Raw genomic sequence first — 24,628 nt, 5'->3', positions numbered from 1 at the left:
TCTGCGGAGTGCTGCGCAGGATCCAGCCGTGTGCTGAATTTGACGGTAAAGTCAATGAACTTCAGATCACCCCTTGCTGAGTACTAGACAAATCCAACTAGACTGGTGGAAGTTGCTTATGTTTAGTGCCTGTTTTGGGTTTGCATGGCAAGGTTTTTGTACTGGGGGAGGGGCTGCAGGAGTGGCTCCTGTGCGAAGCTGCTAGAAGCTTCCCCAGCTCCAAGTCTGACCCACTGCTGGCCGAGGCTGAACCCATCGCTGACCAAGGCCGAGCGACAGTGGTGGCACGTCTGAGATAACAGATTTGAGAAAGGGAACCTGCAGCAGGGAGGGGAGTGGGATGTGAGAGAAACCCCTCTGCAGACAGTGAGGTCAGTGAGGAAGGAGGGGAGGAGAAGCGGGGGAGGAGGGGATGCCCCTGCAGCCCGTGGTGAGACGTCAGGCTGTCCCCCCCCAGCCCATGGAGGGGAGCGGGGGAGCAGATGCCCACCTGCACCTGGGGAGGACCCCACGCCGGAGCAGGGGGATGCCCCCCAAGATGGCCGTGACTCTGTGGGAAAGCCCGCGCTGGAGCAGTCTGTGCCTGAAGGACTGCAGCCCACAGAAAGGACCCACGCTGGAGCAGTTTGTGAAGGACTGCAGCCTGTGGGAAGGACCCATGTTGGAGAAGTTCGTGGAGGACTGTCTCCCATGGGAAGGACCCCACGCTGGAGCAGGGGAAGAGTGTGAGGAATCCTCCCCCTGAGGAGGAAGGAGCAGCAGAGACAATGTGTGATAGACTGACCACAACCCCCATTCCCTATCCCCCTGTGCTGCTGGTGGGGAGGAGGTAGAGAAAATTGGGAGTGGAGTTGAGCCGGGAAGGAGGGAGGGGTGGGGGGAAGGTGTTTCAAGATTTGGGTTTACTTCTCATTATAGTGTTTTGATTTGATTGGTAACAAATTAAATTGATTTTGGTTTTTTTCCCCAAGTTGAATCTCTTTTTTGCCTGTGACTAAAATTGGTGAGTGATCCTTCTCTGTCCTTGTCTTGACCCATGAGCTTTTCTTTATATATTCTCCTCCCCATCCCACCGGAGGGGAGAAGTGAGCAAGAGGCTGCCTTGTGTTTAGTTGCTGGCTGGTCTTAAACCACAACAGAGCCTATCAAAGCCTGACCCAAAGGAAATAAAGTGAGACAGAAAACAAGACATGAGTGAACGAAAGAAGGAGATGGAGAGGAATAACCTCTGTCTGAAAAACAAATATGTGAAGCAGTGAAAACGAAGAAAAATACTTTCTTAGCTCCTTCTGATAATACTATTGCAGTGAGTAAGGTATTAGAAAGAGATTAGAAAGTAATAATCTTTTTCATGACCCATCTTGCCTTGCATTTTTCCCTGCCATTACACCAGTTGCTTTACAGCTGATTCCACATTTATTTACCTTTTGGTCCTCGCACAATTACTCTGTGATTTCTTTTGCTCCTGTTCTGCTTACTTCAGAATTGATTTCCTGCCAGCTTTACTCAGACTGCTCCTTGTGATTACCAGAAAGATCCCCTGAGGTTATGCCTCTGAGGCCAAAGTCAACACATTACAAACTCTCTCTGAGTTTTACAGTATTTCAGTATTCTTCAACTGATTCTAACTTTGTGCTGATCGACCTAACAACAAAAGAGCAATATAAAGGAGTATGAAGTGAGTGTGACAATTTCAACACAAGAGGCACTTAGTTTCTCCCATTCCACAGTCGCGCTGGGAGGTCCAATTATTTTAACTTCACTGCTTACTCAGCTGATCCACAAAGCATTATGGGTTCACAACAAACAGAGAGGATGGGGGAAAATTATAAGATAGACACCCAAGATGACAAGCAAGGCTGATCCTCAGGCCTTGGTCAGCCAGAGTAGTTTGACATATTTAGTTTCTTGATACAGGGTCTTGGCAATTGTCACCATCTGATCCACATTATTAACTCTCCATCTAACATTGGCTGAAAAAGAACTGTTCTTTTATTTTCTGGCACAATGGCAATAGTGGGCAGATTAACTTCTAGGCAGGACAGGGAAAAAGGAGAAAATTAACTAAGTAGCATAAAATTCACACAGCTCCCTGGCAACTTAAAAAAACATGCCAGCAACCAGCCTTGAAGTCATCTGCTCAGCCCGGTTTCACGTGAAATGAGGAACTTCTGTCTTTGACTCAGCTTCATTTTAATTCTGTATAGAGTCAAGCTATTCTGATCCTCAGCAGATGCCAGGCACAGCATGAGGTGACACTGACAGATCCTTTTACATCTCAGTGTAAGAAGAACAAAGAATTTACACCAGGTGATGGTGGACCATTACGGAGGTTAAAGGCTTCTCTTGCAAGAAGGGTGTTCAGTTTGCAAACAGGCATCAAAACCACTTCTCAGCTACGAGTCAGTTTACCATTTTAGACAGAACTCTCACTTATCTTACAGTAACATGTACAAATTTGCCCTATATCACAACCTGCTTGTAGATTACTGTGAGACTGTGACAGACTTCAGTAACACAGTGAAATACAGCTTCCACCATTTCCACAGGCTTAATAATATTTTATGTAACTTCTCTAGGTTTTTTTCACAGTATGTGAAACAATCCATCATGCCTTATTGTACTGTCACAGTACTACAGGTAATATCTGATGCCCAGAGTTTATGCTGAAAATTAGGTAAGTAATTAGGTAAGTATAGCAAAGAATACAGAAAGAATTCAGGGCTGTATTAAAAACTCGGCATTCATGATAGTAAGAAATAGGATCTTACAATTTTGTAATATGCTGACCTTATAGTCCACTGTTTATTTTGTGTATATAAACTTTGGGTACGAGAGATTAACTTTTATTCAGAGTTAATACTCAGTATCTAAAAATGATGTAGTTAGCAATACAATATACATTCTGGTTCTCTAAGATAAGAGAAGACCCATGACTTGTGTGGTGAATCCATCTATAATAGGCATTATAGAACAATTATCTGCAGTGCTATTCTGGCAGAACAGGGTGAATCCATGAAAATAAAAAAAAAGTGTGGTCAGCTCATCCCTGATTGTGTAAAGACCTATCAGTGTGAGCTACACCTATGCAGTCAAGCTTAATACTTTCCATTTTGGAGGTCGTCACAAGTAAAGGAACAGCTGCAAACAGGACTGTGGTTTCCACTTGTTCTAAAATTTAAAAATATTTAAAACACACATGTTGGCTTTAAACCAGCAATAATTTATTTTAGTAACTCTCTTCTATGGTGATTGAAGAGACAAAAAATGTATAAAAGTAAGAGTAGATGTTGACTCTACAGGGCTAGCTTTTTACTTGCTAAGTAAAAACTTGATTTAATTTAGAATAGAATGGTCCAGTTGGAAGGGACCTACAACAATCGTCTAGTTCAACTGCCTGACCACTTCCATATTTAATATGGAAATATGTGAGACACACAGAAGGAGAGAATCACCAGGTAACATCAACAAACCCACTTCAAATTGGAAAAAAATGCCCTGTTACCTTGAATTTCATTAAAAGAAACACATCGGATTAAACTTCATTGAAAACCTTTGTGTCCTGAAAATGAAACTTTTAGGATCATTGTAACCCTTCCAAAAGTCCTGCAGGCCACCACACCTATTTCAGGTACAGCTTTTAAAAGAAAATGCAAGTGAAACTGTTTAGTGGGTCACTGTGTTATCAGCTGCAGGCAACGTGTCCTGGCCCTGCAGCCCACCCAGCCCTCAGACCATGGCTGGAGAAGAGGGACACTGTCACACCTTCAACAGTCAGGCAAGAAGCAATACCCAGCTTCTGGCTGGCATTTAACTCCTCTGTCATGGCTGATATTGATTTATGTGTTAGCAACATTCAGGTTTTTATAATTAATTTCTCTGAGGATAAAAAAATAAATGAAAGCTCAGTTCCTCTGGCCATTTCTCTCAGCTATGAGTCATAAGAAAGTATTAATTATTTAAAGCAAAAACTTGTGCTGTTATGGCAAATATATCTCAGATTTTTTCCCCACATGTTTAATTTTTGACAAATTAATGAAAATACACTGCTGATTATTTAAAATATGAGCACAGAAGTGCTGCTGCTTTGGTGAGTCAGCTACACCTAAAGAAGCTAATACCGCTTTGGCTTGAAAATGAAGAAAGTAAGATTAGAGACCAAAATAGTATCTTTAATCTCATTTTTCAGTGCAAGAATATATGTATTTGAAGTCTCAGATACCATCTTTTTCTTTAATTACAAATTGCTCTAAAACACTTTAAAACCTGAACAGGGCATATGACATTCATAAATATGCAGAACTGCAAGCAAATGAAAGTGTAAAAGCTCTGAGATTCAAAAGCTTTTTTCACAGATTGGCAGAGCAATACAAAGGATAAGTATACTTTAGAAAGGTTAAAGATCACTCAGATTCGTCTTCCCTTTGAATACCTACCTTGGAAAATGTTCAGCAAATATCTCTGATTTCCAGGTGTGTTTCTGACAGGTGGGAAGCAGCAGAAGATTTTAGGGTCTAAAAAAAAGTGGAGAAGAGGAAAAGCAAACACAATATGAACATGACAGTGAAGAACAAAACCAATTATCAGCATTTGCTTCTCTAAAATACCCTTGAATGATATTATAATTTAAATGTCTAATTTGATTTTTCCATATTAGTACCTTTCAAAGTCTATAAATATATTAGAATATGTTTTTTATATTTAAATTGTTAATACATTACAACCTATAAAGAAACAAGATTTAACGCCACAAGCATTTAGATTTAAATCTGGTACATCCAGATTTTTACTAAAAATTGGCAATCAACATTAGAAAAAGCAGTCTGAATCCTACATAAGCCATCCAAAATGCTCTCCTTTTCCACTGCAGACCTCCACCATTCCCACATGAGTAGGGAAGCCTTCGGTACAAAATGTGAGGCAGATCAGTAGACTGCAAAATAGGTACAGAATAGTATACAAAAAGATACTGAGGTAACAATTACATTTCCTGGGCCTGATTTAGTGCATCTGAATTCTGTCTGTCTCTTGGATTTGGAGACTATCTTGACAGAATTCCAACTTTATTTTCCCAGAGTTCAAGCTTTTAAACTTAATATCTCCATATAATAAGCATATCTATAGTAGCATCTCAGCTCCAAATATAACCTAAGCATGAAAAATTGCATAACTGAATGTCATATAACTCTGAGTGGTGCAGACTGTCCTAATCTTCTTCATAGATTTTTCTCTCTAAAACTTTATTACTGGAGCAATTTAAAGGACTACTAATTGACTGTTTCAGGCTTTTATGACCACTTCACATGTCTTTAATGACCTCTAATATGCTTCAAAGTGAGCATTTTTAAACTTTGATCTTGATCACTCTACATCACCTATGAGGAACATTTCTCCTCTGGAGTCTGTTTATGAATTTGTTGGCTGTTACAATAACACACATCTTAGCACTACCCAACAGCAATGGAAAAAAATACTTGAGATTTACCTTTAATGCCTGAATGTGATGGACCATTCTCAATGGCTATGCCAGATCAAAAACAATGCTTCAGATTAATTTGGGTGGAAAAGCACATGTTTTGACTAAGTCTGCTCTAGATATAGGTTAACTATATTTAGATGTTTCCAGGACTACCCCAGCATTATAATACCTTCTTTCCCCTCAATGCAGTTATCGAGCTACTGTAACCACCTACTTGTCACCAAGTGTCAGTCTCAGAATTAGGAATTCTCTCTCCCCAGTGGCCCATATAGCAGTGGATTATCTCCTAGCACAGCACCAGCACCCAAACATAAAGCCTTGATTCTGGCAACAGACCAGTTAAAGCCATCCTCAATTTTTTGTTGCTCTTTACTCACTGTATGCTGACTGTGATAGTTTAATGATATCATTTCATTTCCTAAGGACAACCAGCATTGCCCTTATGTTTTTAATGGGCTTTGTCTTCAAATAGTGAAGGTTCTCAGCATTAGTTACATCTCTTGTTGCAGTTCATGTATCTGGAGAATCAGCTTCCCAAAGTCATACTGGATTTGAGGCAGATCTCAACAAATTCTTCTAAGGTTAGGAAACCAAACACCATTAAAATTATTCTCTCCAGCTCTAGTGGCTAGCTGTGATAGTGACAGGAGACATCTGTAACGTCCAAATGATGCTGAAAGGATATTAAAAGACAGGTTTATTTGCATTCTTGTATACTGTTGCTTTAACTGGGAATAACCCTGTTAATTTTAAGTGGCAGTACCAAGATTAAATATATTTAGGTGAAGGAACAGGAGAATGTGATTGGAAGCCATGTTACAATAAACCAAAACAATAGTTAGCTTGCACTGAAGTTATGATGGCAATTAATCCCCAATGACTATGTTCTCTAATAAGCACTGCATCCTACAGCTGTTCAAAAGCTTTCTGTCATAATAACTTTGAAACTGAAATGCAGGGTTTTTTCAAAACACAAATTTCTTTAAGAGTGCAAACTTTATTTTCCAAAACATTCTGATATATTTCTTAGGAAGAAGGAAAAGTAAATTTTGAGTTCTGCGCAATTCTTAAGGATTTTGTTCTAGTTGCAGTTAGCTCTAGATTCAGTCTGTAGATATCTAAAAACTAGGCAAGATGAATCCTAGCTTGTTGTTTTCCTGGATATAGAAGAAATCTCTGTAAGGTTTGGAGTTCGGAAGATCTCGTGATGTCACGGAAAGTTAGAGGGTTAGTCGCAGCCTTGTGATGTACCTGTAACCCCACCTCCCCTTGTTAGTATAAAAGGAATTAACTGTGCAATAAAAGGCGGAAGTTGGCGCTCACACAGTGTGTGTTATCTGTCTCTTTCCCTGGTCCGGGCTGACCAGTGATCTAAGCGTGGCGCCTTGATATGTGGCAAACGCTACAAATCTCAAATGAATCCTGGAAAAGCACTCCTTCGATTTCCTCTCTTGAAGTACCTTCCACAAGTTTTGCCACCAGTGTGGGCAATTCAGTTTTGGTTTATAGTGTGAGATCAAAGAAACATTTCAGAATTGCAACACTAAGTATAATCTGAAATTATCAACTTTAAACAATATATAGACAATTATATAATGGCATTAACCCAGTAATAACCAGTGATATCACAATAAAGAAATGTCAACATGTTAAAAAAAAGTCAAGGCTTTATTTTCTCACACAAAACCATTTTAGCAGGATTGTGTAAGGTACCAAACAGACCACAGTTTGACCATTAGCAACAGAGATGTGCTGATGTGCTTGAAGAAATACAGATTTTCAAATAGTGTTTAAAAAAAAAAAAAAAAAGAAAAAAGAAGCAGTCATCAGAAAATCCCCAGAAAAGAACACTGAACTGGGCACAGAAATGAATCAGCACTCTCCAATACTAAAATATCCATTAACAAATATCAAGATGTCAGTAAATCCATTTATATGGTAGGAGTAGATGTAGCTGAGCTAGTTCTAACCTGTCCATCCTGAGAGAGAGATGGGATGGGATTCTGGTAATGAGTTTTGAAAAAAAGCTTTGGTTTTTATTCACAGCATGTCAATAAGAATTCAAGTCAAGCCTCACACAATTAAAACAATATAACACTGCACAAGTTATTGAATTTGTGCAGGACTACATAATAGTCTATATATTACAGTGTAGAAAGGGTGTAATGTATCCTATCATTTCAAAGTACAGAAAAATTTAAAACATCATTATTTCTGTGAACAGGAAGTATAACTATTTTTTTAACTACAGAGGGAAAAATAATGCTATTAAAGTTATAAAGTATTTTTTCTAAGAATATAAAACCATAATATTTGTGTGCCTAATTTCTCATAAAATAGATACATATACAGAGTTCTGTTCCAGGAAATCCCGGTGGGTTCCCCTGAACAGACCTGATCATCTCTATACATAAGAAATTCCTTAATATGGAAACCTTCCCTCCTCTCTATAAAAGAATAGAAACTGAAATATTTATCTCAGGTTTAAAGGCAAGATTCATGAATATGATAGTGAAGTTGATTGAGGGAGGGGAAGAGTGAAAGATCAGTTAGAAGAATTTATGAAACTAATAATGTTCAGTACGTTCAGTATAAATTGTATTGTGCTACAGACTAATGCAGATAATCTCTGGCATATATTGAAATTAATTTCCTGGATTAGAACAAATTATAAGAAGATTGCTATTGTGATGTGGAATTTTTAAAAGAGTCTTAAACAGCATAGAAATGTTCTACCAGAAAGTAAAATTGTAGGCAGTAAAGATGTAGGTGTAGCAAGCATTCACTTTGCCTTATTTTCAGTTTGCTATTCTCCACTCAAAGAATAACAGTACAAGGCCAGCCACTGAAGGGATACAGAGTGCTATGCTAGGAATAGTTAAGCATCATCCTGCCGTGATATCAATCACAACAAAATTCCACAGATCAAGGATAACTACTCAGGAGATGCGGTATTTACTGTTCAAGCCTTAAAGTAAATCAGATCCCTGAACTGTAACTGAGAAATTGAAATGATAGGTTTCTGAAGTGCTAAACTTGACCTGATAAGAACATGCAGAAAAGTTTTAGAGATGTGTTGAGAAGTCGCTAGAGGTGCTCAGTGCATGGTGTCCTTTTGCATATGAGACAGCATATGTGCTTATCCGTAGAGACCTTCTGCACTAGCATTAATTTCCCTCCACCACTTGGTATACAAGCTAGGACCAAAACTTCACCTTCTCTTCTTCTCTGTCAAAGGCTCCAGGAAACATTGTCTGCCTTCCACATTGAAAGGAAAGTGGGAGAGCAGAGACTGTGTTATAAAGAGTCCATCCTACAGAGCCTCCAGGTCAAGCTGTGGGGAGGACACAAGGTTTTCTTCTAAACAGCTCAGAGAGGCTTATGTCTCTCTAGCGATCTCAGTACTGAGCCCAGACCCCTCTTGAGTCAAGCTTAGAGCAAAGCTTCTGCAAGATGGCAGAGGTGGGAACAGCATTCATAGAATCATAGAATCGTTTAGGTTGGAAAAGACCCTTAAAATCATAGAGTCTGACCGTAAACCTAACACTGCCAAGTCCACCACTAAACCATGTCCCTAAGTGCCACATCCTCATGTCTTTTAAATACCTCCAGGGGTGGTGACTCAACCACTTCCCTGGGCAGCCTGGTCCAATGCTTGGTAACTGTTTCAGTGAAGAAATAGTATTCACCCACATGAGACATGGAAGAGTGCCACCATCACAGGAATGAACCCCAGGCTGAAACTGTCTTTTGGTTGTAAGGGAGCAACTCCACACCAAGCTGGGCGTGAGGATGATGTGCTCTGCAGTTTAAACCTTCTGTACCTGTTGGGCAAGTACATGAACACATCCTCTCCAGGGAAAAAGTTATTGCCTTTGTGTGTATGTACACTCACAGGGCAGTGTATATGTTACTTCATTTGAACTAGCTCACCAGGGAATAAGAACACTGGAAGGTTACTGCCGCACTTCACTGTTGACTAAAAATGTGGGAAACAAAGAAATGTCATCACTTAAAAAACAAATCTGAAGAGCATGGTGACCACAAGCAGTCAGTAATACTTGCCAGATAACTACAGATGTTATTTTTATTTAATATGCCTGCTAGTTTTATGTGATAGATTATTTTAATAAAACTACCCTTTTTTTTCTGTATCATATTTAAGATATTTTTACTGAAGTTCTTACAATTATTTTCAAACTTTATTTTCAGGCTATTTTAACTGATTTCCAGCATCCACCCAAATGTAGGCAGACAAATATTCACCAAATAAAATACTAATAATCTGAAAGGTAAATATTCAATTTTTCATTTTTCAACATAGTTAAACTGTGAAATTTTAAAATCCCAATAAATATTTACTTGGGTAAATATATAAAGATTCCATATAAACTTACGGTTACCAAAAATTACTGCAGTTATTAAACAGGCAGTATTTAATTTGAAATCAATATATCTTTATAGCTATCAATCAACATGAAACAACTTTTGTAAGCAAACACTCAAACAACAAAATTCAAAGCAAGATTAAAAATGATGTTGCAGATGTAAATAAGTCAAAGACTGACAAAATCCTTTTGGTAGCATTACGCAGCAATCACTCATGTAACTCCCTCTGAATCTTTCTGCAAGCTGAAGCATTTGGTGCTGATTTTCAGCACTCAGCCATCTCTCCAGAAGGCACTTAGGAGCAGCAATTGGCTTTGCAGTTATTTCTATCACTGTCTTTCAAAGTGATCTTACTGGACCATGTGTTCTCAGTAAAGAGTTTATTTCTCTACTGAATTCCTCTGCATACTGAGGAAGGATTATCCTGTCACATCACTGGGAAGTATAACAGTCCCATAGGCAATCAAACCCAAGGTGCCTCCAATATTTTCTTCCCAACACGATAGACAAGGCTATGTCTGCCAGATTACACTAAAGGGCTTAAGCACTAACCTGCAGCAGGGCAGCATTGTTCCTGGAGTCCCTTGGTCCCAGGTACAGTGCAGCGCTGCAGTTACAGATTTGCTACCTGGTAAAGGTACCCCTGCAGGACATATTTCGCCAGTTCAGTGACAGCTCTCCCCATTTCAATATGAGAAGCAGCACGTTCCTTGGCAAGACCAAATTTATTTTTTCTTGGCAGAAAATGCATTCACTTTTCACATAGGATCCTGCAGACTTTCTTGATTGTCTTGGTCTTAGATGTGGCTTGGCAACTTCCCTCTTGAACCAAATCTGCAAACAAGAAACAAGAGCTTACCCTAACCAATGCAAGCCCAGGTTCACATAGGTAGGAGTCTAGCTACAGACATCATGTCTGCAAAATGCCACAGCATTTCTGATGATTATAGAACTTCTCAATAGGAAACAGTGGAAGTGTGCAGTGGAAACTTTAATTACTGTCTTGTTTTCTAACAGCTTCAGCTTGTTGGTAACTCAACTCCCCTCCAGAGTTTAGAGAGCAAATGTATGTATTTAATCAAATTTTATGTATATTCAGATGATAATTTCCTGATGTATGATCATTTTGAATACGTTAATGACAGTTGTAACTTGTATAACATATCTGAATTAAGAAATTCCATTTATATATATTTACATTGCATGAATACTACTCCCCAAAAGTGGGAATACTGGTCTAATGCAAAATATCCCACAGGGAAGTGATTGGTGTATTTGATTATGCTTTTGCTTTTTTTCTTTTAAGGCAGAGGCCTTTCTTAAGCAATCTGCCTAAAATGTTACATTACACTCAGTGTGCTAAAAAGTTGATTACAAAACTCACATCAAATCTGTATCACCAGACGTGTGCACGTTAGAGTCAGTGTCTTGGTGTAAGTCTTTCAGAAACCCTGGGGACCAGATCCTCACAGGTCGCACCACTCAGCACAGTGACATGCGAACTTGTGTCCTACTAATGCAACCGGGTGGTTTCCACCCTGGGAATGCTCCAGTCCCCGCTGTGCAATGACGGGGAGAGGTAGGCAGGGGCTGAAGCAAACCTGCTCGGGGGGAGCTGCACAAGCAAAGCCCAAAGGAAATCTTGAGAAAAGCACTTGAGCATGGGCAGTGTGCACTGTATTTCAAGGGAGGAAGATACACTGCAGGCAGATTTCGCAGAGCCTGCGTGGACCCGCGTTTGGATGTCTGCCCTCCAGGCATCCAGACAGAAGCCTCCTCTGGAGCAGTGAGAGCCTGGAACCATACAGGAAAAGCCAAAATACCCTCCTGACAGCAGCTCTGCTGCCCTTGGTAGTGTCTGGGCAACAGGAAAACACTTGAACCTTTCATGGGGAATGGAAGAAAACTCCTGTTGGGCTTGACAAAACATTTTTTTTGTTGACTTTAAATGAAATATTTTGTTACCTGTTTCAGACTTTATAATCAAAAGGTTTTATTTTTTTCCATACTTCTTTTTGTCTGTATGTAAAGCACATGCCAATTTTTACACAAATTTGAAAAGAATGTCAGTATCCCACCACTTCAAATTTGGTAAGCAAACTATTCAAAATCAATTGCCCAGCCCAAGCTGTAACAGGCAAGAAAAAAATACTAAATATTCTTCAGTGATGGCAGGGATATTAACAGCAAAAGCCCAAGAAACAGTCATATACATGTGATGCTATGCTCCTTTGTGAGGATATGTACATATAGCAACATACGGGTACAGCTGCAGCATTGGCTAGCTTAAGGTAGCATAGGCACTGATGACAGTGAAGACATTGGCATGGGCTTTTGCATCTATCAGCAACCATTCCTACCTTTCACTGAGTGCTCTCCAGCTGCATGGCTTTATTTGCTACTACTCACCCCACACTGCTGTTTCTTCAGTGATGCTCTTTTACTCAAACTAGAGAGAACAGTTTTGCACAAGTTGGCTATCATGTGACACAGATAATTTCATAATGTGCCACTGATCTATCCTGCCTCACTATAAGGCCTTCTGGAGTCACTTACCTGATATATTCCTCCTGACTCCCAGGGCTACTTTGACAATTAATTACTTAGCAATTGCAAATACTTTCACCACCATTTTTGTATCATTTATGATAGAATTGCATATGTATCTGAGAATGATGCAATGCATGCAAACCCCCATCAATCCTCTGATTTTGTGTGAATTACTCAATAACATGTTTACCCTGCAGCTATCATGACCCTAATTTTCTGAAGCAGAAGGACTGCTGTTGCAAGGCCGAGTAGGACTTTACAAAACATTCCCTTATTTTATCACATCATTTAAACAGCTGTTGACTATGCTGTTCACTACATAGCTTTCAACAGACATGTTCTTCAGCAAGCAAACTCAAAGAGCCAGACCTGAGCACTCTCTCCCTTTGAGCACTAGGAAACTACGTGGTCTCGTGCTGCAGTACCAGTAAGCTCACTTTGCATCCCCTCACCAAAGTACATCCCATTCTGGTTGAGATCCAGCATTACTTACATCTTTGGAGTACTGCATTGCATTTCATCGAGTTGTCTGACTTCTAAACCCTTCAAATGCTCTGCTAGGCAAGGTGTGAGATGCAGAGCCTGGCAGCACCAGTTGTCTGGCAGCACAAAAGAACATTTCTGAGCACCAGTTTCCAGAAGAGGCAAAATTACTGACATCTGCGCTTACAGAATGATTCCACCTCCCCTCTATTGCTTACAAATCACTTCCATGAAAGAGGATAACAGGGTAATATTGAAGAATAACATAGAAAAATTAAATTTATAAGATACTTAACACTTATCATTATAATTAATCATTATTTAATACAGTTTTGTATCAAGTTAATGATCTGAAGCCTTTGTCAGGAACGACTGTTCATTATACTAATGGCTGTACCACCAAAGCAGGGCTGGAAGGAGTTGCAATTTGCATGGGTATTGCAGTGCCGATGGGGAAAAGGTGGCTGTAGTGGAAAATGGTGGTAATATCAATGGTGGAGAAGAGTTACCACAGTCCATTTGGTATCTGATATTTGAAAAAGTGAAGTATACAGAATATGCAGCCATATGCAAATAAGAAGTTCTGGCATTGCGAACAACACATCCCAGCACAGTCCTCCTCATCTACTCCTGTAGTTCCCTTTTGCCAGAAGTCACTGAAGTCAATGTTTGAAAAAGGCATTTCAGCAGCTACTTTTCCTTCTTGTTTGCTAAGTTATTTTTTCATATGTTTTGCAGGAAGACCAGAATGCATTTACAGTAGACAGTAATATATACTTCTTGCAAAGAAGATAAAGATATTTTTGGTCTTTTCTATGTATTGTTTGGTTGCAAAGCCCAGCTTCATGATTCTCAGTTGTTTCTTCTTGTGTTTCTCATTTCCCTTAGCGCACTGGTGTTTCCCCTTATTAGCTAAATGCTTTGAAAGTATGGAAAACCATTCAAAATAAACAATGACTTCTTTTTCCCCATTAAGTCATTTGAATGTACAGTGCTAAGTCACAGCATTTCATCAACCCTATTGAATATCAGTCCTTTAGCATTTGTTGTCACTGAAGGCAGACATGAAATTACCAACTTCTTCGGGGATCAACAACGTTTGCCGCTTCTCATAAGGGCACAAAAATCTCATTCTGAAAGATAAGTCCCCAGCCAAAAGTTTTTGAAAACACTGGGTGATCTTCCGGGAACTGGTGGCACATATACATAATTGCAGTGTTGGTGTTTCCATCTTTATCCAGCATCCTTTTAAAGGACTGCATTTCACAAAAGGCGGAGTTACGAGTGCCAAGGCATTACCATTCATTTAGGCTTTCTCCAGTCACAAAGAGTGCTTTATGGAAGACAGGTGAGTTACTACAGCAGTGTAAGGAATATCTGATGGGAGTCCTCTGTGGCATCAGAATGCAAAACGTGCCTATCAGAGACACAGTTCCTAGCTAATGGGGGCACAGACACACTTCTTATTTCTTTGGTAACTACAAAAAGAAGCAGAAGTTCAGTCTTCTGTATTTCTGACAATACAGAACTAAAAAGAATAACTCCAAAGAGCTAGTGTGTTTTCTTAGTGCCATCAATTTTACAATAGTTAGGTTACCCCAAAAAAATCACTCTAGCCAACCCATAATTTTCTATGTCATTTGGCATTTTGCTAATAATAGAGATTCATATTAACTGCAGGAAGATCCCATGCCTTTCATTGCCATGCTGCAATGCTGTCGGCACAGAAAGGGAGGCCAGCATTGCGACAGGGAATTTAAAAACGTTGGATGCCTAGTTCACAAATCTGAGGTGTGCTCAGTTTGTCAAATTACTTCGTATCTAGTGCCTTGCTTCCTTTATAATGTCCTATAAAATTCTTACCAAATTAAAAAATATGTAAATTATTGTGATGTAAAAATAACTTTAGGAGGGTAAAAAATCATTATCATGCTATTAAAGTTGAGATATGTGGCCTATGGGAAGTTTCTAAACCAAACATTCAATTAAAAATCACTATAGTCAGCTCGTAACCACCTGAGAGTGGTCTGTCCAGGCTGGGGACATACGACCAGTGCAGACACATCAGATCCAGGCAAACTGGAGCCAGGAGGAACATCAGTTCAAGTACTGTACAAAAGCAGCTGCCTTGCCTCCATAGCCAGTTCCTGAAATCCCAAAAGGAGAAGAGGTGCAATGGAGAAGGGGGCTTGCAGGCAGGAATCAGGGAGGGGGGCACAGGGCACGTTTGGTATAAGCCAGTCAGGCTCTGGGTCCAAAGGGGAGCTGGGCTGATGAGCAAGTGGAGAGAGGGGATGGTCAGTCACAGGCTAGTGGAGAGGACAGCAGAGTGTCAGACCCATCAGGGAGAGGACATCAGACAGGATATGGGGACTGCAGAGTACCAGCCCAAAACTTAACCCAGCACAGAATTTGAGGTTCAGTCTCTGTACTACGTTGCTATAATGAAGTGCTAAAGAATTCAGACTGTTGCCAGTGTAATTCTATGTGACTGAATCCAAGGAGAGTTTACCTGACTTTTAAAAAACAAGTAGTAAATGAAAATAAAAATATTCCCTCATTAAGAGAACAGTAATAAATCTGAATCCCTGTAGAATGTCTTGGTTAGATATACCCACCAATAATCAAATATCTTAAACCATCCACCCCAGTGTGCACAACCTTTAATTTAACCCATAGAGACTGACTGAATTTGTGCTAATGCCCTTGCCAAGAGACTGGAAACCAACTGCTGCAAGAAAAGCAATTAGTAAGAGGACATAAAGCCCAACTTTGGTTTCCTGGAGAGTAATGTCAACTAATGCAGAGTGGAAAAAACTCACAAGTGGAATAATTCTATTGTCACTGACAGCAGAAGTAAAAAAGTGAAGCAACAAAAAATGGTATTTACAGGAAATAAGAAAAAAACCCTGCACTGCTTTCCCCACTAAAAGGCAAAAACCAACAGCAATAAAGAAAATGCTTATAAACACTTGTTTGCATCTTTCACATGCCATGCTGATCTCATCTTTAGCAATAACTGGTTTTACAACAGCATTCAGAATTTCCTGCAAGTCTGTCCACAGACGAGGAGTTCTTCTGTCCTCAACTCTGCAATCTTTCTTGCTTGTTTACTTACACTGGGACAATCCCATAGTCTCTTTCTCCATTCCTTCAGCAGTGAATTGTTGTTCTTATTCTGGAAAGGAAAACCTGGCAGAAACAGCATGAAATAGAGAGAAGAAGGTAGATGACAAAATCATAAGGCATACAGGAAAAGGGAAAGCTAAAGTATTTTAAAGTATCCTAAGCACTCAGCAGCTCATTGGCAGCTGTTTAAAAAAACAAAAAAACCCAAAAAAACGAAAAACAAAAAACAAGCCCAACAAACAAACAAAACAAAACAAAGTACATGATTACTCTGTTGCTTAAAAGATGTTTTAAACTGTAACATAAATTGAATATAACTCATTTTCACCTTAACCAGAGCCAACAAGCTTATGATCCCCAGGGTACCTCAGCTATAAATAAAAGAGCCTGAACACTTGCTCATCAACAACTGCAGAGATCATCTCTCAGCAAGCAAAAACCTTCTGGGTATTATCAGTTAAACCATAAAACTCTTGAAAGTGAAGATGATCACCAGGTCACAAACGAAGTGGGGTTTTTTTGAAAACTGAAGCTTCTCATGGATTTTTCATGGGAAAGTTTTCTCAAACTGAGAGAGAGGTCATGCCAGAAGAACTAATCTCTCAGCAGTGGGGGAGAGCAGGTAAGCTGGCTCTTTCCGTACAGAAGAAAGCCTCAGTTTAATGATTTGCCATAAAATGGCACTCTGTTTTTTCAGCCCACCTTTCTCCCAAGGGCCATACCACGTAAGAGATGTCATGCTACCTTTTCCAAGGGTACTGTTTCTTTGAGATCAAGATCAGACTGTCACTTGAAAACAGTTCTGATGATTAAAGTGAAATTAAAGACCTTTGAGAACAGTCAGAAGTGTTCTGGTTTGAAGGAATAATTCAAATTATTTTATTGAAACAGAGCCTGGAAATATCATGCCCTGTATGAGCAGGACAAAAAGTGGGGGTTTTCCTCCTATTTTAAACATGAGCTCCAGGTATCAGGTGGATCTCAGAGAAAACAATTTCAGAAAAGTAGCTATTTGACTTTGGAAATCTTCCTCTTGTTTAATCTTAAATTTAATGACTACCTAGACATTTCTAGTGTATTGGAGCTGAAGATCACAGCAAATAGCACAGTGCTACCTATTTTCAAAGGGCAGAAAGTGAGCAGAGATTTTTTTTTGTTTCAGTTATCATTTATAGTTTGCTTTGAAGATTCCGTGAAGAAACATGCTTTGACGATCTATGTTGATATTCAGAAGAGCAGCCTTTGCATGCCAGACACTGACTTATCGAGTTTTCAATCCGGTACTACAAGCTGCAATGACTTTTGGTCTTAGCAGAAAATAAGAAGAAATGGAGGCTTAGGTCTGGGCTGTTAGCTGCTCTCTCCTCACAAATTGCAAGCATGTTTTATTTGACTTCACCACTGCTGCCACAACAGCCTTGTCCTTGCTCTCATCACCCTTTGTGTGTGTGCAGAGATGAGCACCCCTCTACAGCTGACACTGCTGCTGTGATGCAAACTGTAGCAAAGCTCAGCATGTCAGAACAGGAAAAAATAATATCAAGCCCCAAAACCAGTCTCCTCCAGAACAGAAGAGGCAGAACCTGGCCTTTTCTGCAGTGTCCAGCCCCAGGCAGCCATTTGGGGAGACAGTGGTGGAAGAGCTGTTCAGCCCCAGGAGCTAAAGCTGGAAAACCTCTTCTTTCCCTCTGAGCAATGCCAAACAGTCCCGTACAGACCTTTTCTGTGGCCTTTCCAATAGGGGCAGCAGCCACAGGACTTCCACTGGCTGGTTATTCTACTTTTTAGGTGAAAACCTGGCTCTGCTGGTATAAAAAGGCGGGAGAGGGGTGGGCAGGGCAGGTTTCAAACCTCTCATGTATTTCACTGGCAGTAAAGTTTCTCTTGTCACTGGTGTTCATGTGCTGCCCCCTTTTTGTCACTTTTTCACCAAACCAGTCTGTCAGACCTCTGGTTTCTGACTCGTCTCAAATAAGTCGCTTTTTGCAACACAACGAGAGAAAAGCAATAAAAATGCAGGGCCAGAAGGGACTTTAAGTCCTATCTCATCCATACCTGTGCAAGAGTAAATTGTAACCAAGACACCTCTGAGAAATGTTTGTTTCTATAATATCTCTGCATAACTTGTTCTAGTGCACCATTTTCTTCTAGCTGGAATCTTTTTCTTAACAATGCTTTTATTCCCCAGATACTCTCAGTTTTATCTGGTACTATCCCACCAGAATTAGTCATTCTTTTCTTCTATTATAAGCTTTGATAAATCAGAAAACAAAGTAAGTTCTTATGGGTTTGTTCATTCAGCTTTTCCTCAAAGGATGGCTTTTCTTATCAATAATGTTGCTTTTGCTCAGATTCTCTCTATTTGCCTGTATTTTCCTTTGTGTGCTCCTTGAAACTAGGGGAGCTATTTGAAATAAGGCTTCCCTCTTTCCAAGATAATATTAGCTGTTGTTCTCCCCAGCAGCAACACTCTGTTGACTCATTGTGTGTGACCCCCTCTAAGCCTGCTGGACTCCTGCCCAGGCAGTTATACCCAGTTCTACACCTGCAAAGTTAATTTTTCATCATCAACTGCAACATTGCAGTTGTCCTCTCTGAATTTCATCTTCTATATATCTGCTTTCCAGTTTATGAAGCTTATTTGTCAATCATCAGCTCTCTTCCCTTTTCTGCTTCAGAAGGGCTCTCACTTTGGTGTCACCTTCCAAGTCATTCACTGGACACAAACCAGGACAGATACTTGCGGTGCCCACTTGAATTCTCCTCCAGACAGCTGTCTTCAAGTATTTTGTTTTTTTAACTTGTATAGCCATTTCATCCTGATTTAAATTTTGCATTTATTTTTCAAGTCCCTCTTTGTTACAATGTCACATGAGACAATGTGAAGAGCCTCACCGGTGCCCATTTCTGCCCGTCTAGCTCTGTAACCCTAGTGGGGAAGACAATTAAGTGGCACTGGTGTAACGTATTCTCGAAAAATCTGTGTTGGCTTCCATCTCTAGTTTTATTTACAGCTGGGTTCTCTTGAAATGACTGAAAAGTACTGTTATACTGCATATTGAAAGCAGGCAGACTGACTGCTATCTTTCTATTAATGACAATATTTGACACTCCTTCATCCCTTGAACTTCACCAGCCTCAAAGACTTTTCTATTCATTTTTTCCTGAACTTTCTCCAATTTTTCAAAATAAAAAGTTAAATAATATCCCAAGACCTGCCTTGCATGAATAAAAATTCTCTATCAAATTTCAATAAATACATAATGAAAGTGTATTATATTACTCCATGATGTGACAGTTTGAAGATGCTATGCACAAACTATGAATCAGATTTGAGTTTATGAATTCTGCATCTAAACCAGCCATACAATAACACACATGGCAGATCTGCTAGACAGAAGCTACAAACCAAACAAAAAACAGTTAACAGAAAAGACCCTAATTTCTGTGAATCACCACAGCCAATGAAGCCTTAAGAGGAAACATACAGTTTGATGGAAAGGAATTTTCTTCAAGCAGAGTAAAAATCATTAGGAATTAGTTGTTTCATAAAAAAGGGGAATTCAGAAAGACAGAGGAAGACGGCTACAGAACAGGAAAACAATGTTCTAGGCAAAAAAATCAAATGAGAATTGGAAGGGGGCAGCGACCCAAACACCTACAGAGCAAAGAATGCCCACAGTCACTCAACAGCAGCGACAGTGTCCGGACTCTGCAAAGTCCTAGCTGCAAAGTTAACACATACTTTAAATAATATTAGTGGCAATTAAATGTTCTGAACCAGGCAAAGATAGCATTGGAAGTTCATGGGTTTTTGTGTCATGGAGAGCATTCACTGTTTTATCTCTTTTGAAACAACACTAATCCAATACAAAAACCTCCTTTCTTCTCATCTTCTACAACCACGTGAAGGTATCTAGCTATCTCCTGTAGCTTATTCTCTTCAGGTTCTCACTTAAGGATGTACAGCAAATCAAGCCTTCTCTTCTGGCCTTCAGTCTTTTGTGCCTGGCATGTCCCAAGCACACAGACTTGTATGGCTCCAATAAGCAGGGTAGAGGTCTTCCTCCTTACTGAAAGTGAAAGGAACACATAATCTGTGGGTTAACTGATTTACAATAAATTGGGAACATCAGTTACCTAGCCCTTTAAAAAATGTGTCAATAAAATTCAGTGTTATTGGTGATCTGGTAACTAATTAATATTTTACATTCCGATTCTGAGAGATGTGGTGTATACCAGGTCACATTCAGCCTGCAGTTGCCCTGCATTGAAAGAAGTCTTTCTGGTATCTTCAAGCTCCTTTGAGGAACAGCACTATTAGAGCAAGGAAACACTTCAGCACTATTATGGAGTATTCACACTAAAGTCGTGCCCAGAAGCGCTCAGGCACATATGTGAGCCAAATCAGTTTTCTCCATGAAGACCTTGTTCCATAAAAGAAGGGCAAACAAGGGTAGAAGAAAGGGATAACAAAAGAAGCAGCTGATACAGGACTCCTCTGAGCTGAGCAAACACAGGAAACTTTGTGGTTTTCTGCAAGTAAAGCTGAGCAAAAATTAATTAGTATGTTGTCATACACAGAGCTAGAAGATGGTAGAACAGCCATTTGTACAAGGTAATGCAACATAGATGAAAACTTACTCCATAATGTGGGAGGAGGCAGAATAGGCAGAGAAATTATACAGCTATTTGCATGGTTGCATATGCAGTTAATGCACAGGGTCCTGACTGCAGAACATTTATATATGTGTATGTGTGTGTGTGTACATATATCTATATTAGCTGAAAGAGATGATTCCCCATTTAAAATAGTACACATGCAGCAGTAAAATAACAGCAGGTGTGTTAATCTGAAAGTGGAGTCATATCAGATCTTCACTGTCCCTTCTCGGTTTGGAAGAAACAGGGTCTCCACTAGTTACCAGGCTGGACCTGTGGCACACCCAGAAGGTGGGGGTTATCTCCTCAATAAATCTACAGCCCTGTTCACTTTTGTAGTCTGCCTGCTTATCTTCTACTGAAATTTCTAATCTGCACAGCATCATAGTAGGTACTCACTGACAGTTTAGGAAGTACAAATGCTACTAATGGTGAGGGTGACCAGATTTCACATAGCTTGGGACTGATTGCATACTGAAATCTGGGAGAAGGAAGTTAAATAAGCAAATTCTAGCTCTGACCCTGCAGTGCACCTCAGCCCTGCTGAAAGACTAAATGAGAAATCCTGTGGCAAAGCCTCACACAGACATAGAAGTCTTTTCACTTAGCAGAGAAGTTTTGAGGGTCATCTTTGAGCTCCTGTTTTAGAACTCCTACTCCCTGCCTCACCTTCCCTGCACCTTCCTGTGCCTGCTCGGGCAGTGGAAATGGAAGCTGACAACACAGACCCACCTCCTGCTGTTAAGCCAATCTAGAGTCAAAAGACTTTTTTTCCCCTTCCCTTCACTTGCAAAGAAACAACTGAGCTTCAGCAGAGCTCCCAGATGAGCAGAGATTTTGGAGGACTACAACCAGCAGAAAGGCAGAGCACAGGGAGCATATCTGTGCTACTTTAAAGCTGTAAGCTTTGTAGATGCACCCAGTGAGGGACTCGGAGGGCAAGCCCTATTTTAACCTACCAGAGTCTATAGTACCCTCAAGCACAAGGAGAAGCATCCTGCAAATCACAGGTATGGAAAAGTACATTAAAGAAAATGAACCAGAGACAAGGAGCTGAAGTATTCACCCTTTTTCTTGATAACTTTGGAAAGCAGACTATATACTAAGATGAGCAGGCAGGTTCCCATATTCCTGCATAGGTCTTGCAGAATTTCACATAATTCCAGAGGAGGCTGAGGACATCTGAGCTTGCTCTTCACATCCAGATCAACCCTGGAGGCTGAGTGTATTCAGCACCTGAAAGGTTAGTTACCCCCTTTTCTCTCTAGGCATACAGGCTCCCAAGGAAGTCCTTGAGTCCACTGCTTCACAATAGGTGTTATAAACAATGAGGTGAGCCATCCCACCAAAGCACATTATTTTTTTTAGATATGGCTGTGCTAGAAAAATGTTATTAAACCCTTATCTACATGAAGCTAGGAATAAATCTGCAAACTGTTGATGCAGGAGAAAGTATGTCAGAATTGTGCATTACGAGACAATCCAGAACATCATTCTTGCTTATCACACATCAAGTTCCTTGTTCTCTACTGAATTCAAGGAGTAGAGCTTACTCTGTCTGCATTGCCAAAACAACTTGTATATCAAGGTGTATTTGTTACTTCTCAGGGCTTATAGCTGATGTAAAGATAGGTTAAGAGTTTTGAATAGACACAGCAAAGGTGAGAATGAATGACTAGATAAAACAGTTAATTAAAACTGTTTTGGGAAAAGTAACAAAAGGCAAAGCAATAATTTTTCAGCAATTTAACATGTTATTGTGATCAAAATTGCATTCTACACAGGATGAGTGAAATTATTTTGAGATCAAAACACCACTAAGAATCAAAGCTTTCGATATGTGAGATGTAATTTATTTTTTCTCATCTGATAGCAGAGCATATTTAGTCTTGTTGGTTTGAATATGATTCTATCTCAGTTAAAAATACCTTTTTGCTTGAGATTCATCCTGGGAAGATTAAGAGGATTTCATTGAGTTTTCTGGCAAAAAATCAGGACTTCTTTTCTTTTCTTCTTTTCTTTTCTTTTTTCTTTTCTTTTCTTTTCTTTTCTTTTCTTTTCTTTTCTTTTCTTTTCTTTTCTTTTCTTTTCTTTCTTTTCTTTTCTTTTCTTTTCTTTTCTTTTCTTTTCTTTTCTTTTTTCTTTTCTTTTCTTTTTTCTTTTCTTTTCTTTTCTTTTCTTTTCTTTTCTTTTCTTTTCTTTTCTTTTCTTTTCTTTTCTTTTCTTTTCTTCTTTTCTTTTCTTTTCTTTTCTTTTCTTTTCTTTTCTTTTCTTTTCTTTTCTTTTTCTCTTTTCTTTTCTTTTCTTTTCTTTTCTTTTCTTTTCTTTTCTTTTCTTCTTATAGTGCTCTGCCCTGGTTTTATCTGCACACCTGAAGACATTGGGCTCTCATCAATGCTGTCTAATTATCTACATTCAGGTTTGAAAGAGAAAACACAACTTCTGCTCTGCCATTTAGGCATGGAAACCACTGTTAAAACCTACTGGACACCAGCAACAGAGAGGAAAACATTAACAGATGGAACCCTGTTTTATGCTAATGTTATTGCTTCATTTCACAAAAGATATGGTTTCCATCTGTTCATTCAGGAGGCCTCTATGCTTAAGGAGGCTGAGCCATCACTGCCCTGAGCAGGGCCCCAAGCTACCAGCTAAGGTTGACTTTGACCCAGTTTGGAGCATAGCTTTGACTACGTCTCTCCGACAGAAGTTCTTCCACAAGTTTATGATGTGCTGCTTCCCCACATGGATTTTTATGGGGTTTGCAGTGCCATTCTTACCCTGGAAAGGATGCACTCTTCCATGACATAGCCTGTAAAGACCTGTCACCTGAGGTTATCCTCCAAAGGACCCTTGTTCTTCCCAGGAGCAGGGGTTGCTTCCTCTAGGGCAGCTTAGTGGTATTTGTACTCCTGTGGGGCCAACAGAGGCCCTGGGTCAACCAGATGCTCACTGGTGTGAGCTATCTGGGCTCTCCCAGAGGAGAGAAAGTTTGGTATGAAAATTAGGTACATGCAATGAGAATGTGAATCTCTGCAAGGCAGAGATTATGGCAATACAACTATAGGAGTCAAACATTCAAAAAGAAAGATACTTTCTTCCAGGAAATATCTCAAAACACTATTAAATCTTTCATGACATTTTACTGAACACTATTTTTCTAATTTCCTTCTAGTCTTAATCTCTTTATTATGCATTCTTTATCTGAAATGATATTTTTCTCTTGCCTCTGGAAATTTCTACCTGCACCTGGAGTTGCTCATCCCATAAGACTCTGCTGGCACTCTGACAGATCTAGAAGATTTTAGCAAAGGAGTGACTTGCAACATGATGTTGCCTAAAAATCTTGTAACCATGATTAGTATTTATGAGATTATTGCCCCTCTATAAATTAAAATATATTCTATATGTTTTTGAAATTTGAAACGTAAGTGACCTTCTGTTTATCTATATTGTCACTTACTAAAGGGGAACATTAAAGACCATTTCCTATAAATAGCAAATTATGCGGAAAAAACCTATCCCTTTTCAAAATAAATGAACTCAAGCAGTACCTGTGTGTCAATTTTTTTACCACTTTTTAGCTGATGGATGCATTGCAGGAGATGCAGGAAAACATCAAATGCCAGATACACTGTTAGGTGTCTTTCTAGATGCTAGAATGATGTGTCTGAAGCCCTTCCTGTGACAGGAAGGGAAGGACAAAGTCTGAACATAAAATGTATGTGTCTTCCTTATCAGTAGGACAGTCCATCCATGGGGAAATGTCAGTCAGAGCTTGGCAGCCCAGGCTCCAGCTGCTCAGGAAAGCAGACAGGGCTCGCATCCTTGAGGTAGGTGTGATGCACACAGCTCAAGGCATCATTCTTCCTTGATCATTCTTGCAATACTTGCACAGGATCCCTGCCTTAAAAATGACACCACCAAATAGTTTGG

Source organism: Buteo buteo, chromosome Z (assembly GCF_964188355.1).
Source record: "Buteo buteo chromosome Z, bButBut1.hap1.1, whole genome shotgun sequence".
Classification (NCBI taxonomy): domain Eukaryota; kingdom Metazoa; phylum Chordata; class Aves; order Accipitriformes; family Accipitridae; genus Buteo; species Buteo buteo.
This window is presented reverse-complemented; position numbering follows the sequence as displayed.